The sequence below is a fragment of the Empidonax traillii genome, unplaced genomic scaffold, assembly GCF_003031625.1.
Source record: "Empidonax traillii isolate 1590-97213 ecotype Southwest subspecies unplaced genomic scaffold, ASM303162v1 scaffold43:size1863611, whole genome shotgun sequence".
In the NCBI taxonomy this organism is placed as follows: domain Eukaryota; kingdom Metazoa; phylum Chordata; class Aves; order Passeriformes; family Tyrannidae; genus Empidonax; species Empidonax traillii.
In genome coordinates, this window is record NW_020955236.1 from 852,875 (window position 1) to 865,603 (window position 12,729).

General features: G+C 45.8%; 1 protein-coding gene across 10 annotated transcripts in view; it reads left to right on the forward strand.

Moving 5' to 3' along the window:
* Positions 1 to 12,729, forward strand: part of PITPNM2 (phosphatidylinositol transfer protein membrane associated 2) — a 126,618-nt gene that overhangs the window by 30,740 nt on the left and 83,149 nt on the right. The gene's annotated exons all lie outside the window — the stretch shown is intronic.

The following is a 12,729-nucleotide window of genomic DNA, read 5'->3' on the forward strand; positions in this document are numbered from 1 at the left end:
GCTGTCAAAACCTCTCCTCCTCCTGTGATAAAAACAAAGCTCCAAGAAGCATTCCTCTCCTTCCTTCCTGTGTTGCTCTTAAGAAGGACTCTGCATCCCGGAGTTGCTCCGGGGAGGAAGTTTTTTACTGGATTCAAAGCACTTACCCGTTTTCCATTAAAAAAAAAATTGACAGAGCAGCGCGTTCAAAGCGAGATAGCTACAGAGAATTTGGATTTATGCTTTCTTTAATTGGCCCACATAAGATTTTATTTACTGATGGTGTCCAAAGGGAGCTGTCGAAACATTGCAGAAAGAGTGAATGTGTCCATTGTGGTAATGTGCTTTTGATAAATGCATTATGGCATAGTTATGAAGTCAGGAAGAAGCCTTAATTACTGTTATGAAGCCATTAGAGTCTAAAGCAGCAATTTGAGCTCTTGTTGCAATTGTGTTTTATATTTCTTCGCTGAAGACTTCGGCACCGAAAAAGTGCTTGTTTTAGGAGGTAATTTATGCCTTTTATTTCCTTTGCCTTTTTAAAATGGTGCAGCAGTGACTGTGATAGCAGTGAGCTCCGTGGATTCATGGAAATAAAAAACCCCCACAACCTTTACGTGGAGCATACACCGGGAATTCAGACAGGGAAGTGATGCCATACGACCTGCTGATGGTTTTCTCCTGCTAGCCGTGCCCAGGTGGCAGAAGAAATTACTCAACTTGATTCTCTCATTGTCAGAAAAAAAAAAAAAAAAAATAGGGAGAGGGGGTGGGATTGGTCTCCAGGAATCTTGTGCAAATCTTCCTCTGGGGCTAGGGAAGGAGAAAAGCTGGTCTTGGAAACTTTTTATTAATGAAAATTGCTTTGGGAGATCAGTCAGTGTTATAATAACCTACAGATGGGGTCAGCAAATTGTCTGTCCCTGGAAGCCTTTGCTTTCCACATCAGCTGCTCCTCAGCACAGCAAGAGCCCGAGCTGTCTCGCTCAGGTCTCTCCTGACAGCCACAAAAAGCAAATTATTTAGAACTGACTGTTCTTCTACCAAAAATGTGTGCAAAGAGTTTTGTTTTCAGGTGTTTGTTATCTTTTTATGTTCTAAGTTATTCAGAGGAAGGCTGTTTAATGCTCACGTACCTGCTTTTAGTGCTTTGTAGATGTTCTTTGACTCGGGTAGCACATTATTTATAGCAGATGTTAATTTAAAAGCCTGAACTTTGTTCCCCTTCAGCGTATAAGCATCCTAATTTCAAAACCAAAAGTGACAAACGGAGTTGTAAATCAAAGGTTAACAGGCATAGTTACACAAAGGCATTGTTTGCTCAGTTGTTGAACTGATTCTGTGCTGCTTTCTTAAATGGAATATTTCTTTAGTGACAGGAAGGTTAAGTACAAGTTGTTCTGTTATGAGAAAGGAGGAATGAACATTATTTAGTGTTTTTTCCAAAGCTGATTGCTTAAAATAATCCCAGGTGCAACACGGTAGCACCGATCCTTTTCCAGCAGCTGTGGCTGCCTCTGGCCACTTCAGAGGGCTCCAAACTGCCTCTCATTGGCCTCACTTTGGGCTCTGACTCTTGGCTGTTCCTTGGAACAGGTTGCCCAGAGAAGCTGTGGCTGCCCCATCCCTGGAAGTGTCCAAGGCCGGGTTGGACGGGGCTTGGAGCAACCTGGGGTAGTGGAAGGTGGCAGTGGCAGTGGGTTGGAACTGGTTGAACTTTAAGGTCTCTTCCAACCCAAACCATTCAGTGATTCTAGAGGGCAGTGTGGCTTGTTGTTCCTGAGCTTCTGGCAAAGAAAACACCATTTGAAAGAGCCCTTCTCAAGAACAGGGATGTATATCCTCAGTGCACCAAATTATGGCCTCCATGACCGGCGTTTTGGGGTGTCTGAGCCGTGTTGTTCACGCCCAGTCTGGGATTCAACCTCTTCAGCTGCCACTCAAAAAGATAACTGGGGATGTCAAGAATGTCTGCTCAGTATGTTGGAGCAGCTTTTTCCCTTTGCAAACGTGTGTTTATCTTTGCTGTCCAGCCTGGTCAGTGAGGGCTGTGCTCTTGGGCTGTTTTTCTGGTTTGATCCAGTTTTGAGTAATTTAAAAAAAAAACAAAACAGCAAAACCCCCACAAGCCCTCCCAACTGCCTCCATCCCCAACACTTAACTATTCCAAGGCTGTGTGTTTTTTTTTTCTCCCTGTGCTTTCAGCATACTGAGCTGGGGAAGGTGATGATGATAAATAAATATTCCTGCCTTGTTTCCCAAAGCTGTTGGGTAAGATCTCTCACTGCAGCATCTGAAGCATCACTGGAAATAGTTAGAACTGTTATAACAACATCTCTGGCGTAATTCTTCTTCTCCAAAACACTTTCCCTTCCCTTTATTTCTGGGGTAGAAGACACTAATTAGGGCGATTCAGGTGTCAGCAGATGTTCCAGGCTCCTGAATCATGCAGGGGAGAGCGAGTGCTGAGATGTCCCCCTTCCCTTCAGATGGCAGCATTAATTCTCAGAGTGCACTGGCAGTGCTGCTGCACTTGTCATCATGTTTGTGTATTTCCAACCTGAAAATACTTCCAGTGATGATGTTTGCCCTGATTGACTGTTGTTAGAGGCTCTGCTGCTCTGAAATTTGGGTTGACTTCTTGAAGTCTGACATACAGCAGAAAAATTCTCAGAGTGCTCTGTCTCCGAGGAGTGACAACACTTGAGATTAAAGCTAAGCACTACTACTCCCAAGGAGATAGGCTGAGTATTTTCTCCTCTCCAGAGTGCTCTACACTGAATAGCTCTACAATTAAAATTGATATATCTTTACTTGCTTAATCTAATAGCTATTATTTCCTCTTTGTTTCAAATTTGAGTAGTTTGGGCCAGTTCATGCTCCAGAGGTCTAATTGCAGTGAAGTTGTTCACAGCTGTGAGCTTGTAGATGTGTTAATGGCATAATGTGAAGCTCTAAAGAACCGCTTGATGAGTCCAGAGAAATTTAAAGGGATGACTCCCCCGCTCTCCGTGTCTGCCCAGGCACGGTTCTGTCAGGTTGTCATCGTTCCAGCTGCTCTCACAGCCTTCAGCACAGCCCTTCCAAAGCTGTGTGTGTATTTGTTTGGTCAGAGGATTTGGTGTCGATGTCTACCTTGCAGCCTGGTGCTGTTTCACTGGTTTTGGTTTGTTTAAAGTGTTTCCCCAGAAGGTGCCTGGTGTTTCTGGATCAGCCTTTCCACTGGCAGGGTTGAGGGCAGGTCTATGTCTGCTCAACTTGTCCCTGCCCAGGGAGGGGGTTTTAGCCAGTTCAGCTCTGACCCTTGCTGAGTTTCTGGGAAGTGTTTGACCCCAGCTACACTCCCCCACACATCCATAGCTACTGAAACCACCCATTCCTCTTCAGGCATTTGGGGCAAACGCCGCCAGAAAATGGCACGGAGGACAAAAAAAGTATATTTGCCTTCTAAAATCCTTTCAGCTTTTAACTATTACAGATATAATTAGAAGCACAGGCAAGGATTATTATCCTATAAATGCCTTTCTAGTCTGTTCTGCTTTTGTAACCTTTTTTTTTTTTTTTCATCTGTCATCCTGCCTTGCTGCGTGTTCTCCTCCCAGCCTGGCGTCTCCACCACCATGGCCCATCGCTGCCTTAGCGCTTTGCACTGGCTCTGTTTGCTTTTTCCCCTCTATTTACGTCAGAGCTGTCGTCGGTTGGCTCTGCTCTGGTGTTCTCCTGAAGCCACCATCACTCAAACAAATAGGTAGTTCTTATTGCTGCAGGGAAATGAAGAGCTGCCCTCTGCGACTGCACATCTTCTCCCCTCTGCTGCTCGGGAGATGGAGGTTTTTGGTGTGGTTTGGTTTGTTCTTCGAGCGCCTCGGAAGGGGAAAGTTGAAGCTTTGTGTGAATTGGGCCCTGCAGGGGCTGATGTGGGAGGCGCAGTTGGTCCCTTGGAGCAGGGGTGCAATGCTGTGCTGGGAAACCCACTGGCAGGCAGGAGCTGCCTGGGCAAGGTGAGAAGGAAAGGCACTGCTTTCCTGTGAGAACACACCACAGTTTGTCCAAAAACCCCAAACAAGATGCCTGAGAGACCCTGAGTGGGAAGGCCAGTCAGCCCCTGAAAGTTGCACCTGAACCCTTCCCTACCTGCACGCTGTGGTGTCCTGCAGTGCTGGAGAACCCGGGAGAGAACTCATCTGGCGTGGTGTGAAGGTGCTGGCCTCAAAAAATCTCCGTTAGGACCACACAGCTTTTCCTTCCAAAGGTGATCCCCTCAGGCAAGGACCACGAGTGGGAGTGGTGCTCTGTGGTATCATTGTAGATGTGCATTTATCCCTGTCTGTGCCAGTGACTGCTGAGGATGCTCCACAGCTCCAGGACTGGGATCCAAGGCACGAGGGCTTGGGCACCCACAGAGCGGTGGCAGCAGCTTGTCAAACAAACAAACCCCCCTAAAAAAACCAAAACTCAGGCTCTTCGTTTCTCAGACACAACTGAGCTGTTCAGCCCTGCCCAGAGGGAAATCGATGCTGTGTTTGGGCTCCCCGTTGCTTTCCGTGGAGGTGAGCGTGTTTATTTTATTTGAGGAGTTGGTACATAATCCGTCTTAAAATTAACTGAGTGCCTGTTGACTTGTCACCCTGTGAATGAAAACACATTGCTGGTAATTTGTTTGACATTATTCTGTCCTGTTGTCAGGCTTCTAATTACATTTAGAACATAACCCAGATGTCTGTCTGTCTCCTTCTGCCTCTTTTTTTTTTTTTAATTATCATTATTATTATTTATCTTTTTTATTGTCAAACATGGAAGGAAATATTTCTCTGAAGTGATGGAAGTCTGTTTGCTCCTCTCTCTTTAGATTAATCGGTGGTTGGAGGCTTATCTCTTAAAACTGTTCCTTTTAAAAGAGGGTGTCACTTTGGCCATCCAAAATTGCTGTTCCCTTGTGACTTTGGATTGACCTTCTGTATGCTTCAGGGGGATTGAAATATGTTTCTATCTCCATTAAAATGTTTCTCTAGGTACTGCTTTCTAAATATGATCACATTCCCCACCTTATTTATTTTTAAAGAAGAGATAAATTGCTTGTTCTTTCAGGAGATTAAAATATTAATGTATTTAAATATAACAGTGCAAGAGAGGCGAGGCAGAAGGGGTTGCCCTTTCAAAATGTGCACAAGTGAGCAGTTTTTTATGGGATCCATTGGATAAGCATGTAATATTCCTTGCCAACAGTAGCTTTTGATAATTAGCAAAGGAAAACTCAAGCTGCTCAGCGCGAGGTTTTATTGCTCCAAGTCTATCCCGTGGCTTGAATTTTCCTCGAATCACAGGCTTTGAAGCACCAGAAACCCAATTTTTGTGTAGAATCTTGGATCACCAATGTACTCAAGCTTTTCTGAAAGCATTAAGGCACTTTAAACATCAGAGGGCTGCTACTTCCTTACTGGGACTTGTGTACCCTTCACCTCTGTTCCCACTTGGAGAAAGCCGGCTTGGCCCCTGAACAAGCTCCCTTCCCCTTGCGGTGGTTCTTTTTTAGCTGATCTAAATTTGCAAAGCAACAGGGGTTTGTGGAAGCTGTTCTTAGGGATTAGAAACTTGACTCTTGGTCCCTGCTGACTTGGGGGTTTTTTTGGTGTTATCGATCACTGATATCAGAGCTCTGAGCTGTGGAGGGTCACTGTTATATCTGAGGGTTGTTTTCTTAGGCAGAAAGTCAGGTCTGGCTGGTTCCAGCAGGGGACAGGTCTTTTCTGTCCTGCAAAACCTTGTTCAAACAGAGCTCGTGCTAGGGGAGAAGGTGAAAGTATATGAAAGGCACGGTGGGTTGCCATAAGAAAGAAAAACTCACAAGAATAAAGGAAATAAAGCAAGTGTTGGATACACGTGAGCCTCGGGCTTAGAGGCTGCAAATGATTATGTGGTCCCTGCCATTAGTACAAATACATCCCTGATTTCCCCCTCTGCATCACAACCAACAGGATCTTAATGAAGGACAAACCATGCAAACAAATTCCCTGAACGTTTTCTGCCTCAACTTGAAGCGAGGCACGTTCTGTGTCCCTTGTGTGTTCCGTGTCGGTGGGATGGTGCTTTTTGATCCACTGCTGTTGTTACGTGGGGTCTGGGCATCTGTCAGACCTGCCACCTGCAGAGAGGGCTCCTGGCTGGAGCCTGGAGTAAAACTGCACCAGGGGCAGAAACTAAACCTTGGGTTTTCATGATGGAAGAGCCCCTTCCCTGGAGGGACAGAACTGCTGGGCAGAGTTGGGCTTGGCTAAAATATTGCTGGCGTTTGCAGCTGGGAGAGAGGCTGGGGGGGAGGAGGTTGTCACTTAAAGTTCCTCTCTGATCCCTTCGTGCTTTTGTTGGCAGCCAGCAGTTAAAGGGGGAAAAGGCATTTTGGCTCTGGGCATCTGGGCCCAAGCCTGGCTGCCATCTCAGCTGGCCTCGGCTGCCTTTGAGGATCTTGGCCCTTATAGGAGCTGACAAACAAGAATTAATTGATGACTCACCAGCACAATAGTGTCAGAAATGCTGGTTTTATTTTGCTGTTACTGCATGTTCTTCAACCTGTAACTATTTTATGCATTTTTTTTTTTAGCCTGAAGAGAGGTTGTCATGGCTCTGTACAGCAGAGAATAAAAATGGGGAGTGGGTGCCTTTGGAAGAAAAGTGTCTGTGGTGCAGTGCAGGTGGATCAGTTGGCTTCCACCAAGAGAGGGGGGATTGCCAAAGCCTGGCTGTGCAAAGCTGATTTTTCTCCTGAGGCAGCACCAAACAGGATTGTGCTGCCTACCTAGAATTTGTAACCTCAACTTCAGGAAAGCTCTGTCTGTGCATGGTTTCACACGTTGGGGCTTCAAGGGATGAGTTAATTCTTGGTCTGAGGTGGGGGAGAAATGACAGCAGTGAAGCTGTAATGCAGTATATCAGTTACGGGGAGGGGAAGAGGGAAAATATGCTGGTTTATAGTTCAGTTAATGAGGTAAGAAATTAACATAAATGCCTTGAGTTTGTCTTTGTATTTATTAGTTGCTGAGTTCACTGAGTGTGGTTTCCAGTGAGTATGGCTTTTTTTTTCTTTTTTTTTCCTATGCTGAGAAGTTATCTTAATAAATTAGGGGATTTATTAGCAGGAGCCATGTGTTTTCCAGCCTTCAGCCAGGAGCAGGTGTGGAGGAAACATGAACCCCCTCACGTTTCTCTTGGAGCATCACTCCTCGGTGTGAGCACATCACACCCTGCACGGGTCCCTCCTCAGCTCTGGGGACTTTCTTCTGGCCAATCTGTCTTCTGTGACAATATGTGAAGTATCTAAAACTCTGTGGATTGTGTGTGTGTGTGTGGTTCTGTGGGTTTTTTTCCCCTAGTTTGACTTTCCTTCTCCTTTTAGCCCTAGACTTTCTTGTTGTTCCACAGTAAGCTTGGATATTAATCATCTAGTATTCATCCTCTCCCTACCCTCTTTCACTCCCACTGTGACAGAAACAGCTGCTTGATGTTTTTTGTAAGAATTTTACCTTTGCAACTGCAACTTTCAAATGAAAAAAAAACCCCAAGGAGCCCCCCAAACTATGCAAAACCCAATGAGGCTTTGAGGAAACGTGGGTGTCATTTAAATATGTAACACACACACACTCAGGTTTTCTCCCTGTACCTGCTGTCTGATTTCCCTTTTCTCAAAAGCTCTGGCTAACGCTGGGATCTTTCCCTGTTGGAGCTCTGCTATTTATGAATAGTCCTATCTGCAGACTGGGGAATGCTCACAAGTACAAGGAGTGCTCAGATTAACAATGTGCATAAATAGCAAAGAGTTGAGGGACCGAGTCCTTGGAATAACAATCAGGAAGAGATGACCCTGTTGAATATGTCATGAAGGGAACAGCTTTCCTGCTTGTCAGGTTGCTGGCCCCACTGAGGGTAAGGGTGTATTTTTATTGCAGTCAAGCTCAGCTGGGCACCCAGAGATGATCTCCTCCCAAATTCTGCTGACTCTTACCAGGCTGAAGAGGTGCTTTCAGTAAGGTAGTTTTTTAAAATTGGTGCTGAGGTCACCTGCAATAGAAACAACAATTTCCTTTACAATCCCAGAATCATAGAATGGCCTGGGTTGCAAGAGACCTTAGAGATCATCCAGTTCCAGCCCCCTTGACATCTTCCACTAGACCAGGTTGCTCCAAAGCCCTTACAGCCTGGCCTGGAACACTTCGGGGATGAGGCATCCACAGTTTTCTCTAGACAGCCTATTCAGTGCTGCTGACTGAGTTATTCTGCTACTGCTGCTGTACTTTCTTCTCTACAACAGGCTGATTTTTCAGGGTAATGCTTAGTGCACTCATTTGCAAAACGCTGGTAGGACTGGCTCTGTCTTTGACACAATTATCTCTAATGCTCTTCCTCCTCTTATTGCAGCCCTCCTGTGTGTGTTCACCAGATGTTCCCATCACACTTCATGTTCCCCTGTATCCCTGAGCTATAAGGGAGGAAACCAGAGGGCTTGTTAACCTGTGGAGTGCTCCTGTGGAAATGGAGAACTGCCTCCCCATCCTCACCAGGAGGAGAGAGCAAAGCTGCACCTACACGGTTGCCTCGCAAAGTGCTTTCCAGCCCTTCAATGGGAAAAATGCTGGCAGCAAATGTTGTTGCTTATTTAATTACTGTTACCACCTGGTATGTTTGGGGCAGCATTTTAAGTGAAACAGGCATAAGGGATTTGGTGAACTCATTACTTGTTCTGCTTGTAACAATTTCTGTGTCTCCCTCCTCCTACCTGGGGAAAATAATCCGCTTACAACATCTTGAAAGGAGAGGCTGCTGAGGCCAGGGCAGTTCAAAGTATGTGGTGGTAATGTTGATGCTCATTTTCTGCTGGGTGTCTGGAACTTCTGTTAACATAAAAGATTTAATACACTGCTTTCAGTGCAGAATAAGCATAAAAGTGCCCTCAGCTGCGTTTCCAGGAGGCGGCCGACACGCGGCCCTTATCTCTGTAACATTTCAGCGATTGATAAGGCATCTGTGGCTCTTTCCGTGACATAGTTTAGTAAATCCAGCAGCCCTTTTCCTGGCTGACTTGCAGAGAAGAGCTGTGGAGCTGCTTTTTTGACTTTGCTGCACAAAGTGGTGCGTAATGAGCGCTGTAAAACCAGGTCGTTTGTACATGAAGCGTGAACTCTCGATTTCAGTCTTGTTGGGCTCTGGCTGCTCAGGTTTAGTCTTCCTTGGTCATCCCTGTGCTGGGCACCTGCTTCGTATCAAAGATAAAAGCCAGAACATGTCGCTGTTTGGTTCTCATCCCTGGTGTAGGTGATGGGAGGAATGTGCACAGGGACACGGGGCAGCCAAGGGAGCTGGGAGCAGTGGGGGCTCAGTGTGGTCTCAGGCAGGTGAGGGCTGTTCTCACACATGTGCTGATCACGCTGCAGTAAAGATAAGTATCTCTACATGATATTTCTGGGACTGTCACGAACTGGCACAGCTTCATTATTAATGTTGACCTTTTCCCTGCCCGATGAGACATCCATCCGCAGCATCCTCTGCAGAGGTTCGGGAGAGCAGTATCCTGGCACCTACTTGTCAAAAATGGTCCCTTTTCCCTTTGCTGTGAAGTGTCTCCTGTGATGTTTTCCACATGGCAGCCCCAAGTATGTAAAGACGTGTGTGTTTTCTCTGAGCACAGCTGCTGCTCCTGACCCATCTGCCAGGAATTCTGCTCTTCAGACACAGCTTGTTTCCTGCTGGTGTCTGTCTCCCTGTTCCATCAGAAACAAACATTTTAACACAACTTTTTTTTAATGCAAAAGGATAACTGACTCTCCTTTTAAGGGCATGGTTCAGAGCATGAATTATTCCAAGGGTGGGCTGAATCTCCTGTCAAATGGGTATTTTAGTTTGGACAACTGTATAAAGTATTTGTTGCTGTAGAAAATCTCTTCTTCCGCTGCATAAAAATTCCTTAAGCAGGCGTGTCTGGGCAATGCCAAACTTGGTTAGTGGAGGGTGAAGCTTCTTGAGAGTCTCTGTCCTTCATGTTCAAAAGAAAACCAAGTCCATGCTTCATCTTGAATTGAGTTGGGTATTGCTCTGCTACAAGAGCTTTCTCAGTAGCACAACCAATAGAAAGAGAAAGAACAGCCATTTGTTGTCTTATTTAAAGGAGGGAGGAACAAAGAAAAAAAATTAAAAAACCTCCTCAAACACAAAACAAACTGAAGAGCAGGGTGCTTTTAAAACACCTACCTTTCACCTCTGCTAAAAAGGGCATGTAAGTGAATTAGGGAGGGCCTGGATGGTGCGGTCAGGAGTCTTTGCACATCACGGGCCTCGTACTGCCAAGGGCGTGCTCCCGAGATGTTCTTTAATTGAGTCAGGAGTGCTCTTCCAGGAACCGTGTCATTATGGAGCTGGAAGTCCTGGGAGCTGAGTGGGTGCAGTGATACGGGATGGCCACCGTGCTCTTCCCTTCTCCCTGCTGAAAATGTCTGTGGAATGAGCCGTGTCCTGGTCTGGCTCTGCTCCTGCCGCCTGGGACAGCGGCCTCCCAAGGGCTCCTGGCCTGGCCTGGTGCCCCAGCTCCTCTGCAGAGCTGGATGAAGTCTCCTCTGTCCTGCTGCGCCTCTCTTCTCTTCAGGACCGCCTTCCCCATCAGTGGAGGCCTTCTGGTCTTCCATCCTGGAGGTTAAATTTTTGGTCTCCTTCGGTCCATAGGCCATGTTGCCTCTGCCTGGCTCTTAACAAGGAGAACATCTGGTTGTGGTGGTTGGGATTTCTGCCTCACAGGGCTGTAATTTGGTGGGAATAGAGACAGGCACGGGAGGAAAATTAGCTGCAGCCTTTGGGCTCTCAGTTGGCACCTCTTAAATGTGTTGTTAATTTTTTGTGGGGTTTTTTTTTTGGTATGAGCTGTGATCTGGACAGTCTGCTGAGCTACCCCTGCTGTTTGGTAAGTGAGTACTCTTTTAAAGAGAAGCATGTTTGACAGCTTCCAAAATTCCTCCTGCACAGTGGTCCTTCCTGCAAAGGGGCAGCATTGCAGGACAGGCAGTGACTGCAAGGGAGCTGCCTTCGTTCCCTTGGAAGAGCTTCCTCGGAGCGTGCTCTCTGCACTGTGGTGTTGCTGTGTCCAGAAAACATCTGGGCCTTTTTGTTGTAATCATGTTTGTACATTCAGACCAATTTTGATGGTTATGAAGGTTCAAAAAAAAAAAAAAAAAAAAATCCCAGAGATCTTAATAAGCTAATTCAGTAACTGTTTGTGGCTTTTGTTGTTCCTCTTTGTTGTGAGGACAGACCTGGTTCATGCTGATGAGTGCAGCATGAAAATTATATTATTAGTAATTACTGGTAATTTCTTGTCTGGAAGCTTCAGGTTTTGTGGGAGCACTTAAATCCATTTGCTTCCGTATTCCCTCTGGCTTTGCCGTGGTGTCTCTCGGCACCGGGTACCTCAAGTTCCCTTTTCTCCATGGCAACTTCTCACACCGGTTCTGTGTGGCAGAGACTCTTCTCCCTCTGTCCTGATGCGTTTTTTCTGCCCCATCAGTGCCTCACCAAACCGTAGAGGCCTCCCTGAATCAAAGGGAGCAGCCCCAGCCGTGGATCCTTAAGGATGTGGGAGTGGGACGATGCCTCAGGGATGAGGGGAAGGCAGAGGACCAGCGAGTGCTTCGTGTCTTCCCCTCCCTCCAAGAGAAATGGTCGTTTTCTTTTCATTTTAAACGTGCTGTGGTAGTGCAGCGGTTCTTGTCAGCTGGCAAAGCTAAGGATTAGTCATAGAGGCTTGTTTTGTTTTCTTCCAGGGAAGCTGGCAGAAAGGTAAAAAGAAAAAAAAAATAAATAAAAATCAAATAAAAATCCCTGGAAAAAAACAGCTCTAAACTGACAACTTTTCAAAGAGAATGACAGTGTTGCTGTATTTGCTCTTCACGGGGAGCATCACTTGGCTGTGGTGTCTCAGATCCCTCTTTTAGATTTAGATGAGGGATATTTCTGATTCTTGAGCTGTGCAGGGAAACATGCAGTGGAGGTAATCTCACCTGGCATAGCTGAGGAAAACGGGAATAAATGGGAGTACTGCTTAGTTGTTCAGTTTGAGAGTTATTTTTTTCCCTATACCAAATACTGAGGTTTTTTTCTTCAAAGATCATCATTGGAATAGAAACATTTTTATCACCCTCTCAGGCTGAGATTAATAGAGGGGGACTCCTTAAAAGCTGGACCTTCTGTTTTGATTTGGTTTCCAACATCCTAATTACTTCTCCTTCCAACCATGCTGCTGGATCTGCTTTCCTTTCATCTTCCTGCCTCTGATTGGAAGTAGCCTTAGATCAGAAAAGAAGGAAATCTTTGCTGTAGGTGAGATAAGCAGCATTTGTGGAGGAGGAGGGCTGGTGACTGGCACCTTTCACAGGACCTGGAGCCTGGGAACACTTGGGATTGCTTGGGAACGCAGCTGAAGGTGGGCAGGCACAGGGTCACCTTCTCAGGCAGCTCTGGAAAAGGGTGGTGGCTTGAAATCTGCCTGGGAATAAACGGTGAGTAAACCCTGGGATATTGGTGAGGCAGTTCCTGCAGAGGTTCCAAGCTTTTATGAAAGGTGCAGCAGGAAAAGCAGAGGGGTTTGTTCCTTTCTTTTTTTTAATCTTTTTCATTTTTTTTCTAAGCTGTAGTAAATTTTTCTAAAAAAAAAATTTTTTTTGTTGGTTTAATATAGAATCCTAATGACCAGATATTCTTAATAAATTTTGAGTTCCT